This window comes from Xenopus tropicalis, chromosome 1 (genome assembly GCF_000004195.4).
Source record: "Xenopus tropicalis strain Nigerian chromosome 1, UCB_Xtro_10.0, whole genome shotgun sequence".
Classification (NCBI taxonomy): domain Eukaryota; kingdom Metazoa; phylum Chordata; class Amphibia; order Anura; family Pipidae; genus Xenopus; species Xenopus tropicalis.
Genome location: NC_030677.2, coordinates 77,930,266 through 77,956,059, shown reverse-complemented (window position 1 = coordinate 77,956,059; position 25,794 = coordinate 77,930,266). Strand labels below are relative to the sequence as shown.

General features: G+C 34.8%; 1 protein-coding gene across 4 annotated transcripts in view; it reads left to right on the top strand.

Moving 5' to 3' along the window:
* ccser1 (coiled-coil serine rich protein 1) overlaps positions 1-25,794 on the top strand; it is a 425,689-nt gene that overhangs the window by 306,162 nt on the left and 93,733 nt on the right. The gene's annotated exons all lie outside the window — the stretch shown is intronic.

Sequence of the window (25,794 nt, the reverse complement as noted above, 5' to 3'; positions counted from 1 at the left end):
CTGCATCATATTTTGTTATAAATTGTAGGGCCTATTTATAAATCTTTTTAAAAATAAATTCACCACATGTCTCCACATAATGCTGTATGAATTCTTGAATGAATTATTTATTTTTAAAACTATTTAATGAATGTACAGTATACAATTCTGTTGGCACTGCAAACGGCCACTCTTTTTTTTTTTTACCAATTTTTTTTTACCAATTTTTTACCCAGATAAATTTGTCATATTTATGTATAGGTTTTTCTATGCTCCTTTAGGTAATGCAAAATAAAAGTGAAAATGTCAGAATTTAGGAGGCATGAAAATTGCAAACATTGATAAATATGCCAGTTTAGGCTCTGTGTGTATTCTGGTGGTATATTCCAGCAAAGGCAACAGATGGTAAAAGTCAAACAAGCATTAATGCACAGCTTGATAAATAATCTGTTTATTTTACTCCACTTTTTAATCTGTTTTACTGGTGCGAAAGCTTTTATACTGCTCAATATCTGATTAATATCCCCCAAACTGTATTAAAGTATTATTAATTATTAAGTATTATTATTATATATATAAATATATATAATATATACTATATTATTATTATTATTATTATTATTATTATTATTAAACAGGCATTGTAAAAATATTTTTGAAAAACTAATATTTTACATCAGGTTTATGTACACAAGGCTCACTACAAGAAATGAATAATGATTTAAATTTTTTCAGGCTTCTGTTTGCGAGACTAAATTTTTAGAAAACATGATAGCAGAGAAAAATCACTTTGAATTGCTGAAAATTTCCCCTTAATTATATGATATATACAGTAGTTATGAGTGAATCTGTCCCAGTTCCCTTCACCAAAATTCTTTCGAAATGATAGAAAAATTCACGAAACTCTGGTGTGCACTTTTTTTGCCGCGTGCGACTGTTTTCACGTGACCACACCTTTTTTTAATGTGACTGCGGGCATTGTGCCGTGACCGCGCCCATTTTTACACACCCGCTCCTATTTTGACACAACCGCAACTTTTTTTTTTTTCTCTTTTTTTTTTTTTTCTTTCCATTGGGTCAGTCGGGTTTTGAGATCTGATAGTAAGGGGTCTAGGTTAAGTGATATGTAGTTAGTAGGATCTACAGCCGCAACTTTAATTTGACGTGCGGCAAATTTTTTTCACTCCAAATTTTCTCCGAAGTTTGAGAAGCAATTCGCCCATCACTAGTTCTATAAGTTATAGACCAACAGCAATAATTAAGACTGTATTTTTTTGGAAAAGACCAAGTGAGTGTCATTCTAGCTAGACAAATGGGGAATAACACCTAAGGGGTAATTTACAATACAGAACAAAGTGTGCAAAGTTCAAAAAAAGGGCTGCACACTGTGTGTTGCTTTTTAGGATTTGCTGCAGGTCTCTGCACTGTGATTGTCAGCACTGTATTGATGAGGAGTGGGAGGAAGGAGGCATGTAGGTACTCCTGCATCTCTTACTGTAGGGCTCTTATGCCCCTTAGAACATCGCCAGAGAGATCTGAAAATGGCCCCTTTAGCTGAAGGTTTAGCAAAAGTCTTTGATTAAAGGAGAATTAAGCCCCTAAACAATGTACCCCATGTATGCAGCCTTAGACTGCATACATGGGGTATGACTTTTTAATTGTTTATAATAAAGACTTGTATTTTTATCTTTGATTCTGTTGCAGACTTTTTCACATACATGTTAGGTCACACAAGTCACTTAGTGGACAAATTTCTGTCATTTACTCTCACACTTCTTCCTGTTATAGTTAGAGCTGCATTATTTCCTGTCAGGTAATCTCTGACGGAACACACAGACCATCACAAAATGGTGGCTCATGGAAAAAGATGTAAAAGGCCAATATTTAATTATATATATATATATATATATATATATATATATATATATATATATATATATATATATATAAGCAAAAAAAACAGTTCTGCACTCGTGGGTCTTGAGTAAATAAATCAAAAATATTTACTTAATCATAAGTGCAGTCCCATGTTTCGGTCACTACAGTGTGACCTTTCTAAAGGACCTGTGTTTCCACAAACAGTGAAAAACCACCGCTCCCATACCAATAAGCCCAAAGAAAGGCACCAAAAAAACTTGTCACAGTCTCAATGTGTTAAATAAAGTTACAAAAAAAAGAATATGACTTAGTAAAAGAGGAAACAAGACATAATGAGGAATAATGAAGAATAATAAATAACTTTTGTCAAATAATATAAAAAATTATCTAATGTCAGACATACTAACGAACAATAAAGCAAACAATTCATTCAAACAAATGTACCAGTACAATAAACCATACAAAAGAGTATCTGGGACAAAACGTGTGGCTCTAACTAGCTTCCAGGCTGGCCCACTTATCCACTGCTTCAAAACAACCTGGAGTGTGTATGTATTTATGGGTTTGGGGGGTTTTGGGCAGATTTATGGTTAATGAGCATTTACAGTAATGATAGTGGTTACATAATTCCGAACACACTCTGCATTCCAGCATATTGTAGGAAAACAATAAATTCAAACTATTTCCCCTTTAACCATAACCTAACTATTTCTGTTTGCAAATGACTCCTGGAGAGCAATGACACAAATAGAAACACTTTTTTTTTCAAGTTTCTGTTATGAAACAGATTTTAAATCTGGAAAACTATTGGCCACATTTTAGTAACCCTAGATTTGTGGTATACAAACGGCTGATATATTTTTTTTTGGAAAAAAAAGCCCCACAAGCTGTTCCCCAGTATATCGATGCTCACAATTTTTTTTCTGCTTTTTGACAGCCTGTTAACATAGCGATGGTTTATGAGAGCAGAGCAGACTGTTTTAGTACAAATGCATTGTCAGTAGAGCTCTTGCTTGTTCTACTGATAGAAGTGGAAATGGGGCTGCTAAAAGTAGATCATTAAAGGGTTCATCATTTATCATAGTCATGAACAGGGTATAGTTGAAAAAGATAACAGGAACATGGAATTTATTTTATTCTCAAGCTTCAATCTGTGCCAAAATAACATAAGAATGCAGCATAGCTGTTGTGCTGTCTCCTTGCAGTAACCTAATCATCTTCTGTAACAGCAAATCTTTAGACAGTGCATTTTGTATAAACAAGTCTGCCAAGGTTTAGACATTGTCTAAATATCTGTTTATCAGTTTATACCTTATATATTTCTGTCAGAAACACACCAGCCAAAAAGTAATTACTTTCCTGCACTTGTAAATATTCGACATGTTTGGCTTCAAGCAAAAACTCAGTTTTCACTTTTATTAAAGGTGAAAAGCTGCCTTGTGATTTTTTTTCCATTTTTCTTTGGCTTTTCTGTCATGTTTTACAGATTGCACTTTTGGCACATTTTGGCTACTTGTCAGATAAATCTGTTGAATCTGCTGTTTACATAAAACACAACATACATAGATACAAATACCAGACAATAGTATTGTTAATCCTTGGTTTTACACAGATTGGGTTCTGGCATTGGCTGACTAAATCAGCAGGTTGTTCTATTAGCCTGCTAATCATTTCTACAAAACTGGCATTAAATCTGCCTTATAGACCTCATTAAATGAAGTTAGCCACCTAAAGCTGGTTCTGTGCTTCCTTCTAAGTAGGGGCAACAAACAGTGTCTTTATTGTAATAATTTCTTGGAATTATCTTCACTTTTTAAACAGTGGATTTCTTCCGCAGTTGAAGTGTAGTATAAGTAGAAGTAGTTTAATTATAAATCAATTGTATTGTTGGCATTAAAATATATATTTTACAGGTTTAAGACTAGGGCTTGGGTGTTGGGAACATAGAGACTTGGTTTTACTCCAAGCAGAGCCTCCTGCAGGCTAGTAGTCCACATGGGGCTACCAAATAGCTAATCAGTCCTTATTTCACATTCACAAATAACTTTTTTCATGCTTGTGTGGATCCTTGACACTTTTTACATCTGAGTGTGGCTCAGTAAAAAAGGTTGGGAATCCCTAGTCTAATGCATTACCCACTGTAGAGGTATTTTTTAAACAATCCCATTTTAAATGAGCTTCTATCCCCTCCTTTTAGTAAGTGCTTTGATAACTGATCTTTTTTGGGGAAATGTCATTATAAACATTTTGACAGTAACGTATTCTCATGAAACTCTTAAAATTGTTTCAGATTTACTCCAGACTACAGATTGTTTTTACTAAACATATGTAATGACCAATAAGTCACTGCCTATTACAGGTATGGGACCCGTTATCCAGAATGCTCGGGACCAAGGGTATTCCAGATAAGTGGTCTTTCTGTAAATTGGATCTTCATACCTTAAGTCTACTAAAAAATCAATAAAACATTAATTAAACCCAATAGGATTATTTTGCATCCAGTAAGGATTAATTATATCTTAGTTGGGATCAAATACAAAGCATTGTTTTATTTTTACAGAGAAAAAGGAAATCAATTTTAAAAATCTGAATTATTTGATTAAAATGGACTCTATGGGAGACAGGCTTTCTATAATTCGGAGCTTTTTGGATATCAGGTTTCCGGATAAGGGATCCTTTACCTGTATACTCTATTTGCCCCATACATGGGCAACATGGATCACAAGTCCTTACCATATAATTTAAGACAAGTAAGACACTATAATCACATACAATTACTTGTATTTTACAAATGTTAACAGAATGTATTTTTGTGGGCTCTGAAAGTTAGAAGTCATGAAACATTAGTGACCATGAGATGGCAGTAGACATACTGTTTACTCTGTACATAAATTTATATTAATAATTTAAAAAACATGATAACATTCTATTTTGTGGTGTTACCATTTCATGTTATTTGTTTTAATATTTTAACTGACAATATATTTTATTTAAATCAATGTATTCTATGTATGATATCCTTAAATGTTGTTAGGAAAGTAATTTTAACTTAAAAAGAATAAAATATCTTTCTCAATTTCGCACAGATTGATTAATAGAAAATTGCATATAGCAGTTTAAAACTGATGTTCCTAAAACAACAGAAAAAAATAAGGAAAAAAAAAACAAGAGAAAGAGATCCGCTTGGTGGTAATATTTGCTACCCTAGTACTGACTTGGTAATAACTCACTTCCATCTGCTAACCATCTTGAACAAATGGCACAACATGGCTGCTGGGAAGAGACTTTTTCCATCTGTAATTAAAATTCAACTGTTGGAATAATGGATGTTAGAAAACTGTTACTGATGTAGATGCAGGTGTTTTACTTGTATGATTTATCATTTTATTTTTTTTATAATAAGCAAAAAAAGGAAAAACTATAGAAATGGAAACAAACCTATTTACTGAATCAGGCTCTCTAGTGTGACTAATTTGTAGGTCATAGAATAGAATAAAAAAAGTTAAGACCGTAACAAGTTAGGCAATACCACAAGACTGCTATGTACTGTGAAGGCAGAAATGTGCTAAGCAAATATTTTTTTGGGGCAGTTGACACTGGCTGCACTGCACAGAATACCATACAGAATCACCCCCATATATGTTCTTATTGGCCAGCACATTCCTTGAGTTCATGTGAGAGTTCAGACTGGCATAGCAACATATCAGTGAGCAACAAAGTGAGAACTTCTGCGTCAAAGAAGAGTCCCTAAAACAGTCATCAGTCTATTATAGTTTGCCACTGTAAATAAGGTCCCTTCCAAGGAGTGTGTGCATGACTTATATACAATTGCAATAAACAAGTAGAATACATTTACAAATGTAAAATGTAATCTAAAAAGCCTACTGGCAAATCTTTCTCATGCAGATAAAAATTCAGTTGGGTTTATGTAGAAAAGGTGCAAAAACACTATCCAGGGTCTGACTGGGGGGTGCAGGGCCCACAGGGGCTGCCCTAGGGCCCCCCCCCCAAGGGGATGTGTGGGAGCTGCTAATCCCCTCCCCAAGTTTGTGCAATATACTGTAAGTACCTTCGGACATGTCAGGGGAGAGAAATCAGTGGGTTGGGGGAGCGCAGCAGGGATCTGGTCTGGGCCATTGGGGACCATCAGGGCCAGTCCGACTCTGACACTATCGGAACTTTCAGAAATGTAGAGTATCAATGTAGAGTGATGAATTTTGGGACTCTGCTTTCTATAGTGGGTGGTTTACAGATTCAACACATAGACAATAAACATGCTGGCAGGGTTTAATGGTTTCCTTTCAATCTGTGAAATCAAATAAGACTGTGTAAAAATAAAATACATTTATATTTATTTCTAAAACTTCAGATAGTGTTTATGTGCATTTTCAACTCTAACCCAACAGAATGAGGTAATGTCTAAAAGGGGTTATATTTACACTTGAAGAAAGGTTTGGAAAATGTATATGAGTTCAATAGATAACTGTTTCTACTTGCTGTTAGTAAGCTTGTTTTTTTAGAAACAATAAATTCCACAGTACAAAAAATGTTAGCCGCAACTTGTACCCAATACACAAAAGTGTGCTGTGGTGGGCACCAATTATTCTGGAATTCTGTGGGGGAAGGGGGGGGTAAGAAACCATGCATCCTGAAATAAAGTGAAAATTGCACTTTGGACCCTGCGCTGCATTCATAAATGACCATTCTATAGACATTTCTTTTGCAAATTTGTTTTAAATGCAAATGCATTAGAAAGCATTTGTTATCTATATTAGGCAATATGAAGCATTGCTAGTAATTCTTCCACATCTCCTTCATACTGCATTCATTGTGGAAGGCTTGTAAGTATTCATAACCCATTGGATAAAAAAGTACCAGGGTATTACATGACCATTGTTAATTTTTATTATGATGTTTGAACCAAGAAACCTTCTACATTGGTAATCTGCCATGCCACTAGTTTTGTGTAAATCCCTCCAGCTGTAAAGATACTTGTTTATCTACCTCTGTTAATCCACACAGCAGGGAGTATGAAAGGCTCCTCATTTTGTTAACATTCAGCCTGCAGCCTCTGCTTCATAGAAAGAAAGCTTGCATAAAGCCTTGCAATGACATCAAATGTAAAAATGTGCATTTTGTTATAAATATTATAAAATGCCCCACTATATATATAAACATACAGCCACAAAGCTTAAGAAAATTACAAAAGGTTAAAGTAAACACAAAAAGTCACTTATGCAAATATAGATACAAGGGCGTACATGTAGTGTACCTCTCAGAGGGTAATATGCAATATGTAAATGGATTATTAAGCAGAAAAGATAAAAACTTATTAATGATAAATGTAAATCTAAAGGACATATTGATAAATGAATGTATAAAACTATTTGCATTGGAGGGCCTTCATAGCTTCCTTGCACTCTGAACTACTTGATCTCCATTTTCCTTGGGTAGTTATTGCAGTGAAGTTTGAGTAATTGCTTCTGGTTCAAAAATGTGGGTCTCGTCTGTGTAGATTTCTATTGTATTGCATACAAATGAGGTGGGACTTTGGTCCCTGTTGCTCCTACCTTTTATTAGAAAAGTGTTTTAAAGAATAACTAGAACAGGACCAGTTTCTAGTCTGGTTACTAAACTGAATAATAATTCATTTATTTTTTTCAGTTTCTAAGAAACTAAAACTCTATTTATACATGAATTTATATATGAATGGTTTGCAATGTTTATAGGATTCTAACAGTGCATATTAAGATATAACTATTTCTCATTTTCATTGCCCCAAATGTCTCCAAGAGATCATCTCAGACCAGACTGGCCCAAAAGATTTATTGTAGATATTACATATCATATCACGTAAACTCAAGCGTATGCATTTTATGCTGTAACTAGAACTTCACTAGAACTAGTTTCATCCGCTCTCCTTTGCTGTAGGCTCTGGGCAGTGCGCCTGGGCCTCGAATGTGGGGTGAATTTACCTTGCTTAGATTTGCAGAGGCCTGATTCCAATGTACCAATTTTTCCCTTTGATTAATAAAAAGCAGAGCTGATCAGAAATAATAGATTGAATTTTTTAGTTTAAAAAAAATTTAGAGCAGAGTAAACAGCCCAGAGCATTACATGTGTTTTCATGGATAGATTTTTTTTTTTACTTTGCAGTTTCTTATGCTAGGCTTAGTTCCGGCAGATTCTTACCGACAAATTAAATCTCTGAGAATAGCATAATGAAAATGTGTTTTTCATTGCATTCGACTTCCAAACACTTTTAAAAGGAAAGATTTTTTTTTATCCTCTTTCAATGCACTGTGGTGCTTTTATTGTAGTTTATTCTCTATACAAGGAGCATTGCATCAAAACAAATTTTAGTTTTTTGCTTCAGTATAATAACTCGGCGGGTTATTGGTGTGATAATTTAGTTTAGTGTTTAGTTTAGAGAAATAATTGCCTTTTATATTTATTTTTTTTTCTTAACAAAACTATACATTTCTTTTTTTCTCATTACACAACCAATACAGTAAATTGTTTGGGCAGGGAGAGGGAATTGAGCAGGACTTTGTAACCATGTGAAAGAAAAAGTTTAGCAGTTAGAATTACCTTTTGTCTGGAGTTCAGTACCAATGAGCAGAGTGTTCTACAGAAAAAATATTTGTTTCCGTTTTAATGGCCCTGAGAGCATTTAAAGCAGACATCTAAATACAACCACCAAAAATACATTTCACAGCTGAAATCCTGCACAGAATTATGTGTATAGGTTTAAGTTACTGTGCAATGCTAGAGGTTCCATAAAATTCTCTCTGTAGATGCTGCTGATAGGCCCATAAGGGCAATTATGTTCTGTCTGATCCAGAGCTATAGACTTTATGCCACCTTCCACTTTACTCTACTGCATTCAGACTGGAGTGAGGGGGGTCGCAGAGGATGCAATTTCAATAAAAGTTGAAAGATAGAGGGTCCAAGGTTTTGCATTTTGTTTAGTAACTTTGCCATTTCTTATGCTGGGCCTGAGCATTGGCCTATGGAATAAGCACTGAGAACTGCGGCACGACCCTAGTTTTCTGTTCCTTTGCTTTTGATCCTGTTCCTGCTCCTACCCTTGTTCTGCTCTTGTTCTGCCCTTGTTGTTATCCCTGCTCCTGCTCTTGTCTTGTCCTTTTTTCACCTCTCTTTCTGCTCTATCCTGTTCTTGTTCTTGTTCCTTCCTTACTCCAGTCCTGCTACAGTTAATCAACAAATCTTTTGCCCTCTCTGACCAGTCACTAATTCTTTATCCACTCCGTCCTGCTCTTCTCAATCATTGATTCTACACCCTTGTAACCTTGATCTTGCTCCTGTTCCTTCGCCACCCCTTTTACTGTCTGCACAATACCAGTCATTGCCTGAAAGACTCTCACCTTCCCCTCCTTCTCATCTTTAGTGCCCCCTTCTTATGCCTAAAGTCATGTAAACTCATTTGACCTTTCCATGAGCATGCAATACCACCATTGTTCACATGAGGCCTCAGAAAAAACTAGATGGGATGTTGTGACACAATTACCTTTGTTTAGTTATTATGTGTTAGTACACTAATCAAAGTGACTTAATGTGGGTGGAAATTTGCCTGCTGTTGATAAATAATATGCGCATAGTAGGAATATGCAAAGAAATGGAAAGGCAGATCAATATACTGTATCACTTGTCAAATTGTGTTACTTGGCTTTGAACAGTGGAACGTATTATTTTTCAATGGGTGACAGTTCTCAGCACTGTTTAGCAGCATCATTAAACACTAACATATGTGGCATGAGAGGAAAAATACATGGACATTTATTTTCTGCACGGGAAAGAATACATTGTTGGTTCCCTCCATTATTACAGAAGACTTTTTAATTTGTGAAGCTGCATATTAGTTGTTATATTTATGTGTATTCCTAAATATGGCTGGGCCTGCTCAAAGCAACAACCATACAAATAGGGCATTTGCATGTATTTTATTGACTCAACTTTAAGAAAACTTCAGGAAGATGAAAGTGAAAAACAAATAAAGCTACTGGAGAAACTCATAACAAAAGAATATTAATGAGAAATCAGTTGTGTGCTTTTGCAGTTCTTTAAAATGTTCATTTTGGTACATTGTCTTTTGTAGAAAATCATTTATGCCCATTGTTACTCAATGATAAGTTTGGGCTTTAAAATATAGTATCACAGCAGATGTTTTTTTCTCAATTGCTAAGTAAAATAATATGGCATACGTAAGTAATATTACTGAAGAATTGCAATTAATATGCACAAAAGAGTGTGACGTATAGCATTTTGAAAAAGAGCCGTACTGCAGTTTAGAATCATATTGCTGATTGTATTCTCACATTTGTAAAAGGGATGGGTTACATATAGGTCTTGGCAGAAGCTCAGATGCAGATTATATATTCTGATTGGCATACTGAATAATGTGATTTCCAAAATGTTGCAGGTGTTTTAGAGTCCTGCTTTTTTTTTTTGCAGTACTATTGGATACTAAATCATTATTTTACAAGATACAACATGCTTTTTTAACAAAACTTAAGTGTTTTGCTTGAGGAATGAGCAGAGAACTTAATGTAGTCTCAAATGAATTTCAGTATAGTGGAGAGTCTTTATTTAAAATTTACTGTATGTGTATGTATCTAAAATGAATGTATGTGTATGTAAATGTTCTTCCTAACCAGAGTTTCCTCCCTAATGAGGCCTCATGCTCTTGGCACGGAACATCTGTACCATTTAATGGAACCAAAGAAGCCTATCAGGGATTTCGCTCCCCCCCCCTTATACTAGAAGGAGGATTTTACTCAGATGAAGGACCAGTTACTTTCACCCATAGCTACAGATCCTGCCCACTAGCTACCCCTTCCCAAAGGGACTTTTCTCCAGAACAAAGGAATAATTAAACATGTAAAGCTTTTCTTAATTCCAGGCAAATTAAATTTAGGATGCTCGCTGGACTCAAAAGGAAATGGGAATATAATGTTAAAACAAACATTATACATATAAGCACCTCTCCTTTAAGTTACTAATTATGTCAATATATGAAAAGAGTAAATACTTTTTGGACATAATATAAAGAATCTTATATTGCTACTAATCAGTATTTCTGTAGATCAGATCATTTGAGAATAACATTTTCAACACTTTACTTTACCTATTACTCCTATCCACTGTACAAGACTTTTATTCCATAAATAAATTTATTTTGACCTAGACCAGCACCTTTCTTCTCTTATTTTCCCCAGTAGCATCTAAAGGACAATGACTAGCAATTGGTAATAAATCTTCCTTAGCTATTCTTAAATGTATTCCTTGTTACTATGGTTTCACATGCATTGATTTGATGATATTCAATCTGTATTATTAAAGTTATATGTTAAGGCTGTGGTTAAGCCTCTTATTTTTCAACCTGTTGATTCTATACAAGACTTCTATATAAAAGACTTAGGGGGAGATTTACTAATCCATGAATACTCCGAGTGTTCGTTTGAACGCTCCGTGCGTATTTTCTGGCACTTTTTCGTACCTTGCGCAACTTTTTCGTACTTTGCGACAAAATTTGTGCGATAAAATTGTACGCACCGAGTACGAAAGTTTCGGATTCATTCAAGCTTCGGTATTGTGACTTTCCTTTGGCCAGGTTGGAGCTCGAGAGTGCCATTGATTCCTATGGGAGGCTTCCAAAATCATGCACTGAAGGATCAAAGTCGGAAAGGTTTTCCTGCTGTTTGCAATCGTTCGGTACAAAAATTTCAGATCACCAATACGATATTATCGTGACTAATACGATTTTTTTCGTAAGCATTTTTGTGGTATTTGCGATCTTCAGAAATTATCGTATCCAGTCCGAATTTTTCCCATTCGGGATTCAAACTCGTGATTTCATGAATGAAGCCCTTAGCCTATACTTATAACATGACCAGTAAAAGAAAACCAAAAGAGGCTAGTAATCACTTTGAAGGAGCTACAATGAGTAAACTCTTTCTCTGATCAATTACTAAAGGCTATTGCATATTTGTATACACTGTCAAAGCTTTGCCAATTGCCAAACAGAGTCATATTCTAGATAAGAGATGTTTTCTATAATTCAAAATAATCCTAATTATTACCATTATTGAATTATATTCTATCAGAAGAAAGTGTTCTTCTCTAAAATTGCAGAAACTAAGCTTCTACTATCAAAAGGCTTTCAGTTTGCAAACACTAAGGGGCTCATGAACTGAATGTATTTGCAGTAATCCACAGAATCCAATAAGAGATTCAATTTTATTATTCTACCTGCAAAAGACTGATAAAATATGATTGCCACTTGGTTACTATGGGTTACTGCAACAGGGCAAAATTGACCTATAAAATAAAACTTTTACTTGTACGTTACTATGGAGTTTGGTTATGCTTTACAGCAGCAGAAAATATCACTTTGTTAGCACGTCTATTACATTTTTCTTTATCTGAATACTTTACTGGAATATGGAAATAACCAATAACCCTTGCCAAGATTCTAAACTTGCAAGTTCTTGAAAGTGAGACCTTTTGTACCAAGTATCACAAATAACAAGACATTGTCAGGTGCTTTGCCTTATCCAGTGCCTCCATTTATACTTCTTTAATACAATCTTTGCAGTGTGCTTTTAGCTTTGATCTGAGATTTGAACTCTTGTAGTGAAACGTGAGTAATAGAATAAGGCAGTTATCATTAAAGGCCCTATTTTTTCAAGCAGAAATTTCAAAAGTTCCAAATGGAAAGTCAGGAATAAAAATATTTTGTAAGATAGTTCAGTGCTTGTAACCTTTTATAAGTGAAATGGGATATTAGCTTTTCTATAAGGTGTTATAAATCTTCCAACTCCTTTTCACCTAACAAAAAAAAGTTATTTCCTTTCCTCCAAAATGCTGTACATTTACATTTGCTTAATTGTTCAGGGCACAAAACATTGTGCTTATTCATTAGTTAGGGATAGATCCCATTGTCAGTATTGCTGGGTGTCCTATATGGACAGCCATATAGTATGCTTTAAAAAGTTTATTAAAAAAAAAAATGATGATAGGTGGTGGAGTAAATGTTTTTAACGTTGTTTTTTTTTATGACTGCAACAATGGGAAGGTAACAAGACTACAGCTCCTTGACACTTGCATTGAGAAAATGCTCATGTGCCCCACCTAAAATCCCACCATAGCTCCTCCATTTATGCTGAATAAAAGAAACAATAGGTTATACAAGAAAAAGTTGCTCAGACACAATACACTGAGATGGCTGCCTACAAAGTAATATTGCAACTAAAAAAAATACATTTGTTGGTTCAAGAATAAAATTTGAAGTTGCATAATGAATTATTTGCTATGTACACCATTTAATTTTGTAATACAAACTATTATCAATTATCCAGAAATTATGGGAATTATGGGAAGGGGATTCCATATTTCTGGTTGGAACTGTATTTACATGATAAAATATCTTTATATACTGTGACAAACCTCTATAATGTTTACCACTAACCTCTAAAACATAAATAATTTGTATTTATCTTGTTAAACAATTATGTGCCTTAGTATACAGCTTACAGAATTATATTTATACACATGGTTTCAAATGGTGCAGGTATGGGCTCTGTTATCCGGAAACCAATTATTCAGAAAGTTATGAATTATGGGAAGGTGATCTCCCATAGACTCCATTTTAATCAAATACTACCTTGTACATGTATGGGACCTGTTATCCAGAATGCTCGGGACATGGGGTTTTCCGGATAAGGGATCTTTCCGTAATTTAGATCTCCATAACTTAAAGGAGAATTCAAGTCAAAATTTAAAAAGCATACTGCCCAATAGTCCTCCTATTGTTTAGTAAAAACACAACACTTTTAGCTCACCTAATCAAATATTTACTCAGTCACACTTACTTCACAGTTTCTAGAACAGGCAGCCATCTCTAAATAGGTATTCTCCCTTCCTTTCCCTCCTTGCTTCATACTGCACATGTGTTTCATTCCCTCCCCTCCTCCCCTCTGCCAGATCCGCTTCTGATTGGCTGGTGGGCATGTGTAGCTCAGAACAGGAGACAGGATCAAGTTACACACATGCTCAGAGAATAGGAAGGCTGCCGCTGGCAGCTACAGGAAGGGGAGAGAGATTTCAGTGATGTCACTGTAGTCTTCACACTGCTGTAGGCTGCCAGCACCATATCTCAGAGAAGCAAGCAGGGATCTGGGAATTTAGATATGCAGTAAGTACTTAAAAAGAATGCCTTTAGACTTACTTTTAATTGATATTCATTGTCCTTTAAGTCTGTTTAAAATTATTTAAGTATTGAATAAACCCAACAGGCTTGTTTTGCCTCCAATAAGTAATCATTATCTCTTAGTTGGGATCAAGTACAAAGTACTGTTTTATTATTACAGAGAAAAAGGAAACCCTTTTTAAAATTTTAAATCACTTGATTAAAAATCTATGGGAGATTGCCTTCCCATAATTCGGATTTTTTTGGATAACAAGATTCCATACCTATACCATAAAAATCATGACAGTATCCCGTTATGAACTGTTATGTGTGACAATATTAACCTTGTTACTCAATACCTTTTGTTTACAGTGATCTCCTTAGGCTTCAATACGTTAATAGCATATCAGAATTCAGACACATCTAAAGAATCTATTTTCCTGTAACAAAAGTAATTTTAAAGCAATGCAACTTCTTTAACAGATTTCCCTGCATTCATTTGTAGCTGTCTTTTTATATGTGTTTGTATGGTTCAGGCTAGAACACCCTATTAGAAGGGGTCAGCTTTATGACCTTTAATTCTAGTTATTTTCTTATTCTATGTTTACAGTGATGATCATCTCACCAGCTGTGGTGCTGTACGTTTTTCATCTGTGTATTGATTTTTCCCTCTTAATAGATCATTGATACCATTTTTTTATAGAATGTGTATCATCAACTGTTTGTTTTCACCCTGTGTTTTTCCAAATTATAACTTAGCTTTTATTTAGAAAATGGTTGTACTTTCATGGAAATTTGGTGTGTAATCCACACAGTGACTTCTTAGTACATTACATTACAATACATTAATTCAACCAGTCAAGGCATATTAATTCAACCAGTGACATATGAGTAATATATTATTAAAGGGATCTGAAGCCCTTAGAATTCCTGCTTATCAGGCAGGGGGTGGTTTCCAGTTGAACATTTGCAACTCTACGCAAAGTGTAAAGTAACATTTTTATTTATAAGGCCATAAAAATGGTATCCCCCTTCCATACATACTATATTTTGTGACTAAGGCGACTTGTGTAATCCCTTTATCTATAAATATTGTGTGAAAACACCTGCTATCCCATCATGTAACATAGTGCATTTTATCTTGTGAACTGTTAGCTTAGTTTTTGTTCATGTTCTGCACTCTGGTATGGATTCCTGCTCCAAACAAAGGTGAGGGTTGGGATCACTGAGTGGACGTTTCAGTAACAGATGTGTTATTCTTGTTCTGTAAATTGACAGAAAATTCCAGCAGCGCATTGTGTAATAATAATCGGCACCCTACCGTTTTATTGAATTCAAAAGCAATTCCTTTTGACTGAATGCATTGTATATCTTCTGGACAGGAAGAGGTCAGGCAGCACTGTAACACCTTAGTTTTGCTGTGTTTCCTATGGAGAGGTCAGCAGCCCACAAATAAAATATAGTTTTTAATGTGACTCAAGTATTCCTTTGACAATAGGTTTTTGTACCATCAACTCCACCCATAATTATAAATTCTATTTTATACTCTGCATCTGTATTAAAACAACAGATATCAACATTTACATGGTATAGACTATTTGCACAATATGCAACCTCCAACATTTCTGTTATGTCGCAAAAAAAAAGACAATGCCTGATGTCAGACTTTACAGCAGAAATCTCAAGATGGCATATACAGCTACTTTTCTAAAATGTTCTGGATAAAAGTGTAATGTTGGAAGGCATGCTGTTGATTCACATTATCTTTCTATGCATATCTTTAGTTTGGTTGTGCGCATTTGTCTTAAAGAATAGTATCTGGAAAGGTGGGGCTGATAACAGCCTGGGGTCCCCCCTTTAAGCCATGGAGCGAGTTAGTCGCCCGTGATAGATAACAACAATAGGAGTCACCAGTGGAAAAGCCTATGCATAGCTTTAGCTTTGTGAAGTCACGCAAAGTTATTGTGCGACTTCCCAAAGACGAAGCATTGTGTACGCCTTTCCACAAATGACTCCTATTGTTGCCAGTGGAAAGGCATTTCAGAGCAGATAGTTGCCTGCGGAAGCAGAGATCTATCGCAGGCGACTAACTTGTTCCGTGGGACATTAGCCTTATGAAGACTATGCAGTGAGTGTTACAATGCTTGGATAACATTATAGTCAAAGAGAAGCCTTACAAGTGTGGCACACAGGCTGGATAATATGATTACTGTTAGTATTTCTGTGATAATCAACATGTCAGCCATCTTCCACATTTTCCAGTGTGCAATCATAAATCTTCTGAGGAGCTAATAACATCTTAAAGTTCCTATAATAAAGATTACTGACACCATCAGGCACTGGTGCTATATATTTTTCATGACTCCTTCCATCACATCATGCTTCATGTAGTTTTACAATCATCTTAGATTATTAGATAGTTCTATACTACTGGCAACTTTATGTCCAATTTCTGGACTCTTATTATTATAATGTATATATATATGTGTGTACATACATACATATATATTTATATATGTATATAATTCATATATGTTCATTTATATATGTCTGTGTGTATTTATACATTTCTATTATAGTATTAGAGTATTAAGAGTATTACAATATATTAAATGAGGCTGAATAAAAAAAAGATTTATTAAAGGGTTAATAATGGCTCAGAATGATCATTAAAAGACCCGAGAATACTTTACTAATGCCCAGACATATAAGCTTGATTCAGATAATGTTATGACCATAATCTCTGCACCATACACAAATTTCTCTTCCAGGCTTGTGGACATTATGTTGCCCCACTGATGATATCACTTACATACCCAAACTAGTACATGTGCAACAATATACAACAAGGCAGCCCCAGTCAGAAAATTATTTAAGTGCTTCACCTTTGATACTAGAGGGAAAGAGGAGTCCTTATATTAGAAATGAGGAGCAGATTAGGAGCATAACTTTGGCCGTATAGGACTGTTGTACCAGTTATTTTAAGAATTATGTAGTTAACATGCCATTCACACTTTCTTACCTACGGTCATATTGTCACACTAGTATGGTGGAAAATCACCAATTTTCTAAGTTCCTATCTGCCAGCTCTTGCAATCACTTCAAAATACAAATAGAAAAACAAGAAAATGTTTCTAGCACTCAAGCAGTTGTACTGGGGACAGACTGATGCTGCTGGGGAACACCAGAACATATATAATAGCTGATTATCATTGTTTGTACCTATTTATACTGAAGATCCATATAGTATTCTTAATAAATTATCTGTGTGGCTCTTTCCCCCATAAATAAATTAAGGTACAAAGTTTGTTAAGGTGCAGTAACCCATAGGAATCAATGAGATGTTTGCTGTTATACAGATGACAGTATATTTTACTTTCTTGGTTGCTATAGGGGACGAGACCAGTAGCAAACATTGTGCTTTTTATTACATAACCCTGTTTGTGCATTCATTTCAGAGATTTTTTTTCTTTTCCAACTCTTTTGATGTCTGTAAGCATGAAAAATTTACTGTCACGGTAAAAGATCTTTAAACTGAGAGATTTTGTGCCAAATATGTGACACTGGGCAGCTCTTGATTTGTAACTTATATCTCATCACAGTGTTACCTTTAGTCTGTGTTTTCATATTGAAAAATAACTTACTCATGTCCTTTATGTGATCATGTAGAACATGTAAACATGTCAACAATTCTGAGTTATATTATGCTGGATGCAAGAGGCCTCTTATTTGTGTTCCTCTGGTGCTATGGAATAGCTAAGAGCAAAACTGATTTTACATGGCATAGTTATAGTCTTTTTTGTACAGCTACAGTTCTCAGCAGCAGTTAATGCTAAACTTTACTGTTCCTGGCATAGTTCCTTACTGTGGATTTTTCATTTGCTCATAAATATTATAAGTTATCCAAGTATATGATTCTAAGTTTTCGCTATTACTATTTTATTGGTATGATTTAAATTTCCTGGACTAGATTCCTAAAGCAATGATCTATTGTATTATTTGCCAGAGTTTTAGAAAAAATAAAGTTGTGTATGTTATAAAGATGCTTCTTTCTCAAACAGTGCACAGAGCATTATCTACATAATTGTATTTACGGATACAGATTGCAGGGCATATTCAGGAATGTCAGTAAAGCTCAGTCAGGGTAAACCCAGCCAAGTATAACATTCTACTTTTCCAAGTAGAAAGCATTTATTTTACTTACACCAGCAGCTATGGGCAGAATGAGCATCTTATCTGCAACATGCATTTTGTTGCCAGAAGGCGCACACAGTGTATCTAAATTGATTGAAAGGAGCCCAAGACATGTCCCTGGCCTGTTATTAAAGTATTCAAATTGTAGGGGAATTCAAACAGGAATTAACAATCTGACAGTAACACACCTGCAAACTGTCCTGATTTTTGTGGTCCCTCAGTCCCGGATTCTTTCTGAAAAGTCCCTCATTTCCCTTTGATCTCCTTCACTGAACGCTAAAAAAGATACAATGTTTCTCAAACATAATTAAAAAGTAGCTTTTGGCAGAGAGCCCAGAAATCTTAACAAGCTACACCTGCATTTAGATCCATTACATCCAGTACAATTATTGTACTTTTTTTGGTGATGAGAAAAGGGACAGATTCACTCATCATTAGTCACACATCTGGTTTAGTAGTTGAGCCATTTGACCAATTTGACCATTTGACCAGATTGGTTGACCATCATTTCTATACAGGACCTTTGCACTACCATGTTTAGTGTTGTACCATCTAATTCGGTGTGTATAAGGGGTCATCCGGAAGAGGAAGGGATGGTTAAATGTCACAAGATATTTTGATACATAGGGGAGCATTTACTAATTGTCAGATTTTTTTTCCTTATTCAAAGTTTTAGTGCTATAAGTAAAATGACTGAAAATCCAAGGTTTTTGTTTTTTCCTGTTTTTTGTGCAAAGTTTTTGGGGAAGGAAATTCGGAAAAGTTGCTGTTTCTGTTTCCTGTACAGACTTTTTCAGTTCAGATTTTTAAGCGTCAGGCATTAAGACATTCATGGAAATTAGTTTAGTCAAATTTTTTAAAATGAAAAATTGAGCAGTGTTAGACTTTTAGTATATTTGCCCCATAATCTGGTTAATAAAAAATGTAAAAAGTTACTATTTTAAGCCTAAATAATATCCTCCTTCTATTGTAAAAAAAGATAGTGTAGATAATGAAAGCCCATTGGGATTGATTTATTTACCTATATCTAGTAGGTGAAAAATGTGTTTTGCTAAGGACTAGATGGAGTGAAATGGCCTGTGTGGCCAGGCTGAAGCTATAATCTATTTGCAGGCTCATTCTTGTGAATGACTTACTGCTCCCAAATGCATATGACCAGATAACATGAATTATGAAAATATATTTTTCCTTTTTTGGGTGACCTGACTTGTCACAGAGGCATGGTTACATGACTTGCTAAGCTGTCCATCATTGTCTTTATGCTTATCGGTATCCAGCACTATACATTTTAAAAAGTGGGTTTATGCTGCTAATATCACATACGTATGCAAATATAGAGTTTTAGATAATGTGCATTGATAGGGTTTTATTGTTCAGGCATAATTAGATATATGAATATGAGGAAATAGACAGAGCTTTAGTATGATACTTCTAGCTTGGGAAAGGACTATAGAAGCGTGAAATGGTGCTGTGATCTCCTTATTAGAGAGAGGGCTTTATATTCAAACTTCTAGGTGCTGCTACAAGCTAGCTCCATTAGCAAGCTTTCAGATTTACTGTATGTAGTGCAACGTAATAAGGTTAAAATGTTCCTGCTCTGAAGACTCGCTAACCCGTTCTTTAGTTACTAACCATTCCAGAGAGACTCAGAGCAAATTGGTTTATTTTAGTCCAGTGTTACTCTAGGCTAAAAAATAATAGCAGATCATATTTTCCAATGCTTTTGGGGTTGTTGCCTTATACAACACTTTTGCAGTTCTGAAAATAAACTATGATAAAATCAATGTTGACTTCACATTTGGGCTGAATGGGACATGGTTTGCCGGGCACACTATAAAAAAAAATACAAGCAGCATACAATTTTTACTTTTCAGAATTCTGGTTAACCCTTGTTATTTAGATCTGTAAAAGTCATACTTTAAAGGAAGTCTTAAAACTATTTTTATTGCTACAATGCTTAGGGTTTAGACATAAAGACACATTATTATATTATTAAAGTATTGACTATATGCAAATATATGAAATGTTATCAATTCCTATCAGCTTCCTCCTTAACCCAGAAAAAAATAAAACATAATATATTATATATTATGATATATTTAATATACTGCCTGTTTGAATGAGGGAGTATAAGAAAAAGTAACAGGAGGAGGTAAATTACTGACTTTTTAACCTTTTAGTCATTATAAAACCCAATTTTTTTTAATGGGCAGTATACACCTTTATCATTCTTCCTAGACTCAAAAGAAAACTAGAATACATTATGTCTTCCTTAAATTTTATAATTTAATGATACCCAGCTGCACCAAGTGAAATTATTTTTTATTATTATTATTGTTTATTTATATAGCAGGGACATGCATTATTCACATTAGTCCCTGCACTTACAATCTAAGGTCTTAGTCAAATGCACTCACACAATGGTCAGTTTTATTAAGAACCAGTCAACCTGCCTGTATGTTTTTCGGAGTGTGGAATTAAACAAAAGTGCCCTGTCTATACCAACACAGACACAGGGAAACATATAAACTCCTTGCAGATAGTGGCTTGGTTAGAAATGAACCTAAGACCCCAGCACATCAAGGCAGCAATGCTAACCACAGAGGCACTGATGAAGTGAGAAAATATTGATTCTGGTGTTTTTTTTCCTCCAGGCAAAATGAAAGCCCTATCACATTCTCAGCAACACACACACCCAGGGGACACATCTCAGTATGTTTTTGAAGTGTGAGATTAAACTGTATTTAAAAATATGTTTGCAAAGTTCACCCCTTATGAAGCCTTCATCAAGTTCATCCAACAGTTTCTTATGCTTAAAAGCAAATTCTTTTATTGCAGCAAAAATGATATATTTAATGGACAGTGAACATATAAATTTAAGTAAAATTGCTAAGCTAAAGCTACATTTGCCACTTCAGTACCCTAATGAATATCTGAATTGCTGAAGAACTCAAAAGGTTGTCTCTGAGAGCTGCCATGCAGATTGACATGTAAAAATCACTTTCAATCTTTTGGCGAGAAAGAAAAATCAAACTTCTGAAAACTTCTGACACATCTGTGAAGCCTGGGATGTGCTTCTATCCTCACCTTTTAATTTAAACAAGATCACTCTCTCCGAGGAGACTGGCATGGTAGGAAGGGTGATACACAAATCATATAGTGACAACTGATAATTCTCACTGGATTGAAATGAGTCAAACACTAAAAGCACATATACAGGAAAGTAATATTTTTAACATGTTCTTACACTTAAAAAAGAACTTCTAAAATATTACTTACGATGTTCCTCATATAGTAAAAGAAAAAGGACTGCTTGTTCTGGAACGGTATTTCATCCAGTAATGCCATTGCATTAATTATGCTTAATAGGGCTGATTTACCATAGGTGCTAAATTACACCACTGCAGTTGACCACCAGTTAGCTATTAATTTTTATTTGTGTACAAAAATAAAACAAATATCTAATTGGTTGCTTTTAATAACTTAAGTAATAAATGAGCACCACAGTTAGAAATTAAATTGGGGCTGTAGTGCCACCAATGTTAATCATGTCCATGGGTGGTTATAGATGGAATAATCTGGTTGGGTTATTTTGCTAGCAAATGGAACAGACCAGAACAGACCCCCTCATGTTCTGATCATCCTGTGAACCTATCATATTAAAACCAAAAATTACCAAAAATCCTGTTAGTCAAAGAAGGTGCATATATATATTTATATATGTTCTTATTTGGCCATTTATGAAAATAACTGAATTCATTCAAGATGGTTGTGCATATTGTAATATGTCCAGCCAGTTTTGTCAACTGCATTTTGCTCATGTACGACTGCCATTAAAGGGGACCAGTCACCCTAAGAAATAATTCAAAATTCTTTTCTATTGTGTTTGTTAAGCAAAATAAACTTAACTTACACTATATATGTAATATAAATCTTGTTTCCTTGAGTCCTGGAATTACACAATCACATCAAATAGGCAGGTGCCATTTTGTGGACACTATTATTAAGGCAAGCTTTGTATCACTCCAAAATCGTGTGTATGTGCCAGAATGAGGGACCTGGTGTCCATGCCCATGCACTGGCTACACAATTAGATGGTTAGGAGGGAGGGGGAAAGTAAGAGCTGAATTGAAAGTTAAAGTACTTGTCTGCCCCACCTCTGTGCCTAAGGCATAGAGGCGGGGCAGGCAATATACGATTGAAAGCTGGGATTTTTAAATGTCTTTATAATGGGCATGGATGTGTTAATATAAAAATGAATTTGTGTTTCTTGTTTAATTTGAAAAGGACTTTTATTATACAACGTTTTATGTCTGGGTGACAGGTCCACTTTAAGGGGGAGATTTATCAATGTTTCAGTTCAATTTTTTTTCACCTGTTTCTGGTATTTATTAAGTGAAAAAATTTGAAAACTTGATTGAAATAAATTCACAGTCTAAAAGACTGAATTTTTATAAAAGTCAAAGGGAGTCAAGCAAAGCCAAGTCATATTTTCAAACTCCAATTTTTTAACGAATTCAGGTTTTTTATTCCAACGAGTTATCCTTATTAATAAGGAGAGCAATAGCACTCAAAATTGCACACTGCACTTGTGGTTTTAAACAACAACTTAAGTCAGTAATGGGAGCCATTTCCCAAAACAGGGCAATGCTCTTGCGCCATCTGTGCAATAGCTAAATTGCACACCATTTGTCTATGATAAGCAGTTGAGATAACTGGTTGCTCAGCCTACTGTATGTATAGTTTTTGAATGAAAGAACCAGATGATGGCATTAATGTCATCAAAATAGTGACTTTTTGTAGTAGCCTTGGATATTGCCAACTTGCAATAAAAGACCTGATAAACTGGGCAAGCCAACACAGCCTTTGTATGTTTTCTCCATGTCTGAATTGGCATCATCTGGTTATTTGGATTTTCTCCCACACTCCAAAATCTGTCCCTAATGTTGTGATAAGAATTTACTACAGCAATTGACTGTAAAGTATCTTATAAAATGTGGTGATGTTGTATACATATAGAATAATAATTACAAAAAGGTTAGCCTTTTACTGATGTTGTATTTGTTGTATTCAGATGATTTACTTCATTTATAACTGCGCTTGACAAGTAAAAGATAACTTTTTTATTGGTTGCCATGGGCTAGAAGAAAGAGAAACTTTGTTTTTGTATAATATTGTTTATATCCTTCATTGCACTATAACTGTAGGTTTGTTACAGCAGAATCACCAGAAATTGATTTCGTTATTGCCTTGATGGCTGTTCACATAAAAGCATTACAAAATGACCACACTTACTATCTGGTTCTGGTGATTTGTAGATCTGACAAAAATGCATGAAAAATGCCTTTCCCAAAAATGTAGAATATGGTTGTAAACGCATGAAACAAGTCTTAAAAATATAAATGATTTTAAATATTCACATAAAACTATGATTTATGAAAAATTATGTAGGACTTATCTTTTTATTGCTGTGTGCCTCTGAATATAGATAGTTTTGACAGCTGCAATCAACCATAAAAGAACCCATGTATGAGAAATTCAAATATATCCATGCATTTAAATCATGGTGGAATTCAAACTCACTAGAAAAACAGAGAAGAAAAACGTTGTTACGGTTATCTTTATTACGAGATTAGAAACATTGAAACCTTAAGGGTAATAAAGCGACTGACACTTTTATGGATTCATTGCTCATGAAACATCCAGTGTAGTCCAGTTATTAATGTAATTTTTTTGGTTAATTTTTGTTGGTACCGTTGCTAGGTTTCTGAAGAAGTGGTGAAAGTAAGGCTGTCAGGCACTTGAGAAGGACCTTTACCACTTTAAAGAAGAGCAGTATTTAGAACTTCACGTACTGTAGGTGTACTAAAAAAAAGAAAAGATAGAATAATAGGGTAAGCCATTTAAAAACAAAATGGCCTTCTCAGCATATAAGGTCCTAGGCATGGTATGTCACTATATCCTAAAATGCATAATATGTCTAGGAAAGGGAATACAGGTATAGCATCCGTTATCTGGAAACCTGTTATCCAGAAAGCTCCCAATTACGGAAAGCCTGTATCCTATAGATTCCATTTTAATATATAATATAATATAAAATAATTCAGATTTTTTTAATTGATTTCCTTTTTCTTTGTAAGAATAAAAAAGTATTCTGTATTTGATCCAAACTAAGATATAATTAATCCTTATTGGATGCAAAACAAGCCTATTGGGTTTATTAATGTTTTACTGATTTATTAGTACGGTAGATTTAAGGTATGGAGATCCAAAATACAGAAAGACGACTTATCCAGAATACCCTTCGTCCTTCTGGATAATGGGTCTTATACCTGTATGTTATTTTCGTGTAAATGTTTTTTACCACATAAATAGTTTTATCTGTTTAAGGGCTAAGACACACATAGCAACTAGTTGCAGCTACTTGTTACGGCTACTAAAATAGACAATGCTGATAATTTACTGATAATTGTCTCTACGTGTGTTTTAGCAGAGGCAATTCTCAGTATTGTCTATGGCAGGGTATTTTCTGGTGTTTAGTAGCTGTAACAAGTAGCTGCTACTAGTAGCTCCATATGTCTTGGCCCTTAGTGTGTGTTAATAAAATTACATATTTTGTTAACAACTGTGTCTGCATGTTAAAATATCATGCCTCTTAAATAACACTACAATGCACTTTAAAAGTCAAGGCAAATGTTAAAACTCATTTATAAGTACAGTTTTGGGTACAAATTAAAAATTTTTAGCCACATTGTGGCATTTTTCCAACAGTTCCAGCATAATAGCAGCCATGAAGTGGCGATTCCCTTGGTGCATTCGTTCCTGATTATTTTATTGTGCATGTTAGATTTGACATTAGTAATGGGCAAATCTGTCCTGTTTCTTTTTGCAAAATGTTGAAAATTCGTTAAAAAACACGTTAAAGCCAATGGGTGTTTTTTTGTAGTGACTTTTTCCAAGCTGTGTGACTTCCTTTTTTTACAATACATTGGACTCTATGGGTGTTTTTTCACAAGAAAACCTGGCAAAAAATTTCGCTTATCACTATTTGACATGAATCAGATACAATTGCATTGACAATCTTTAGCTGGCACTAAAAATCAAAATGACGTGTACACTCAAGATACGTTGTGTCAATCAACTGTAGAAACCCTGGTGGTAGCTCCACAGTTCCTCTGTGTCAATAGGTACACTGCATGATTCATCAGACTGGTTGAGCACATTGGCACTTCATGCCAGAATGAGCAAGGAGTGGCTGAATGCAAGTACCTGTAATTAACAACACCAGTGTATGCAATGACTGGACCAAATGTGAGGTGACTGCAAGTGCGGTAGAGCTTAGTCCTTTTATGAGTCATGTCTAACCTAGAGTAGCCACCATTCAGCAGAACTACTGATTCAAAAATTCTAACATGTAGAGCTGCACACTTGCAAAATCAATTCAATATGGTGGGTGCTCACTGCAGGGGTCCCCTGTGAGACATAAAAACATAAAAGAGGAGCAGGGCACATCCAAATGATGGCCTCCTTAC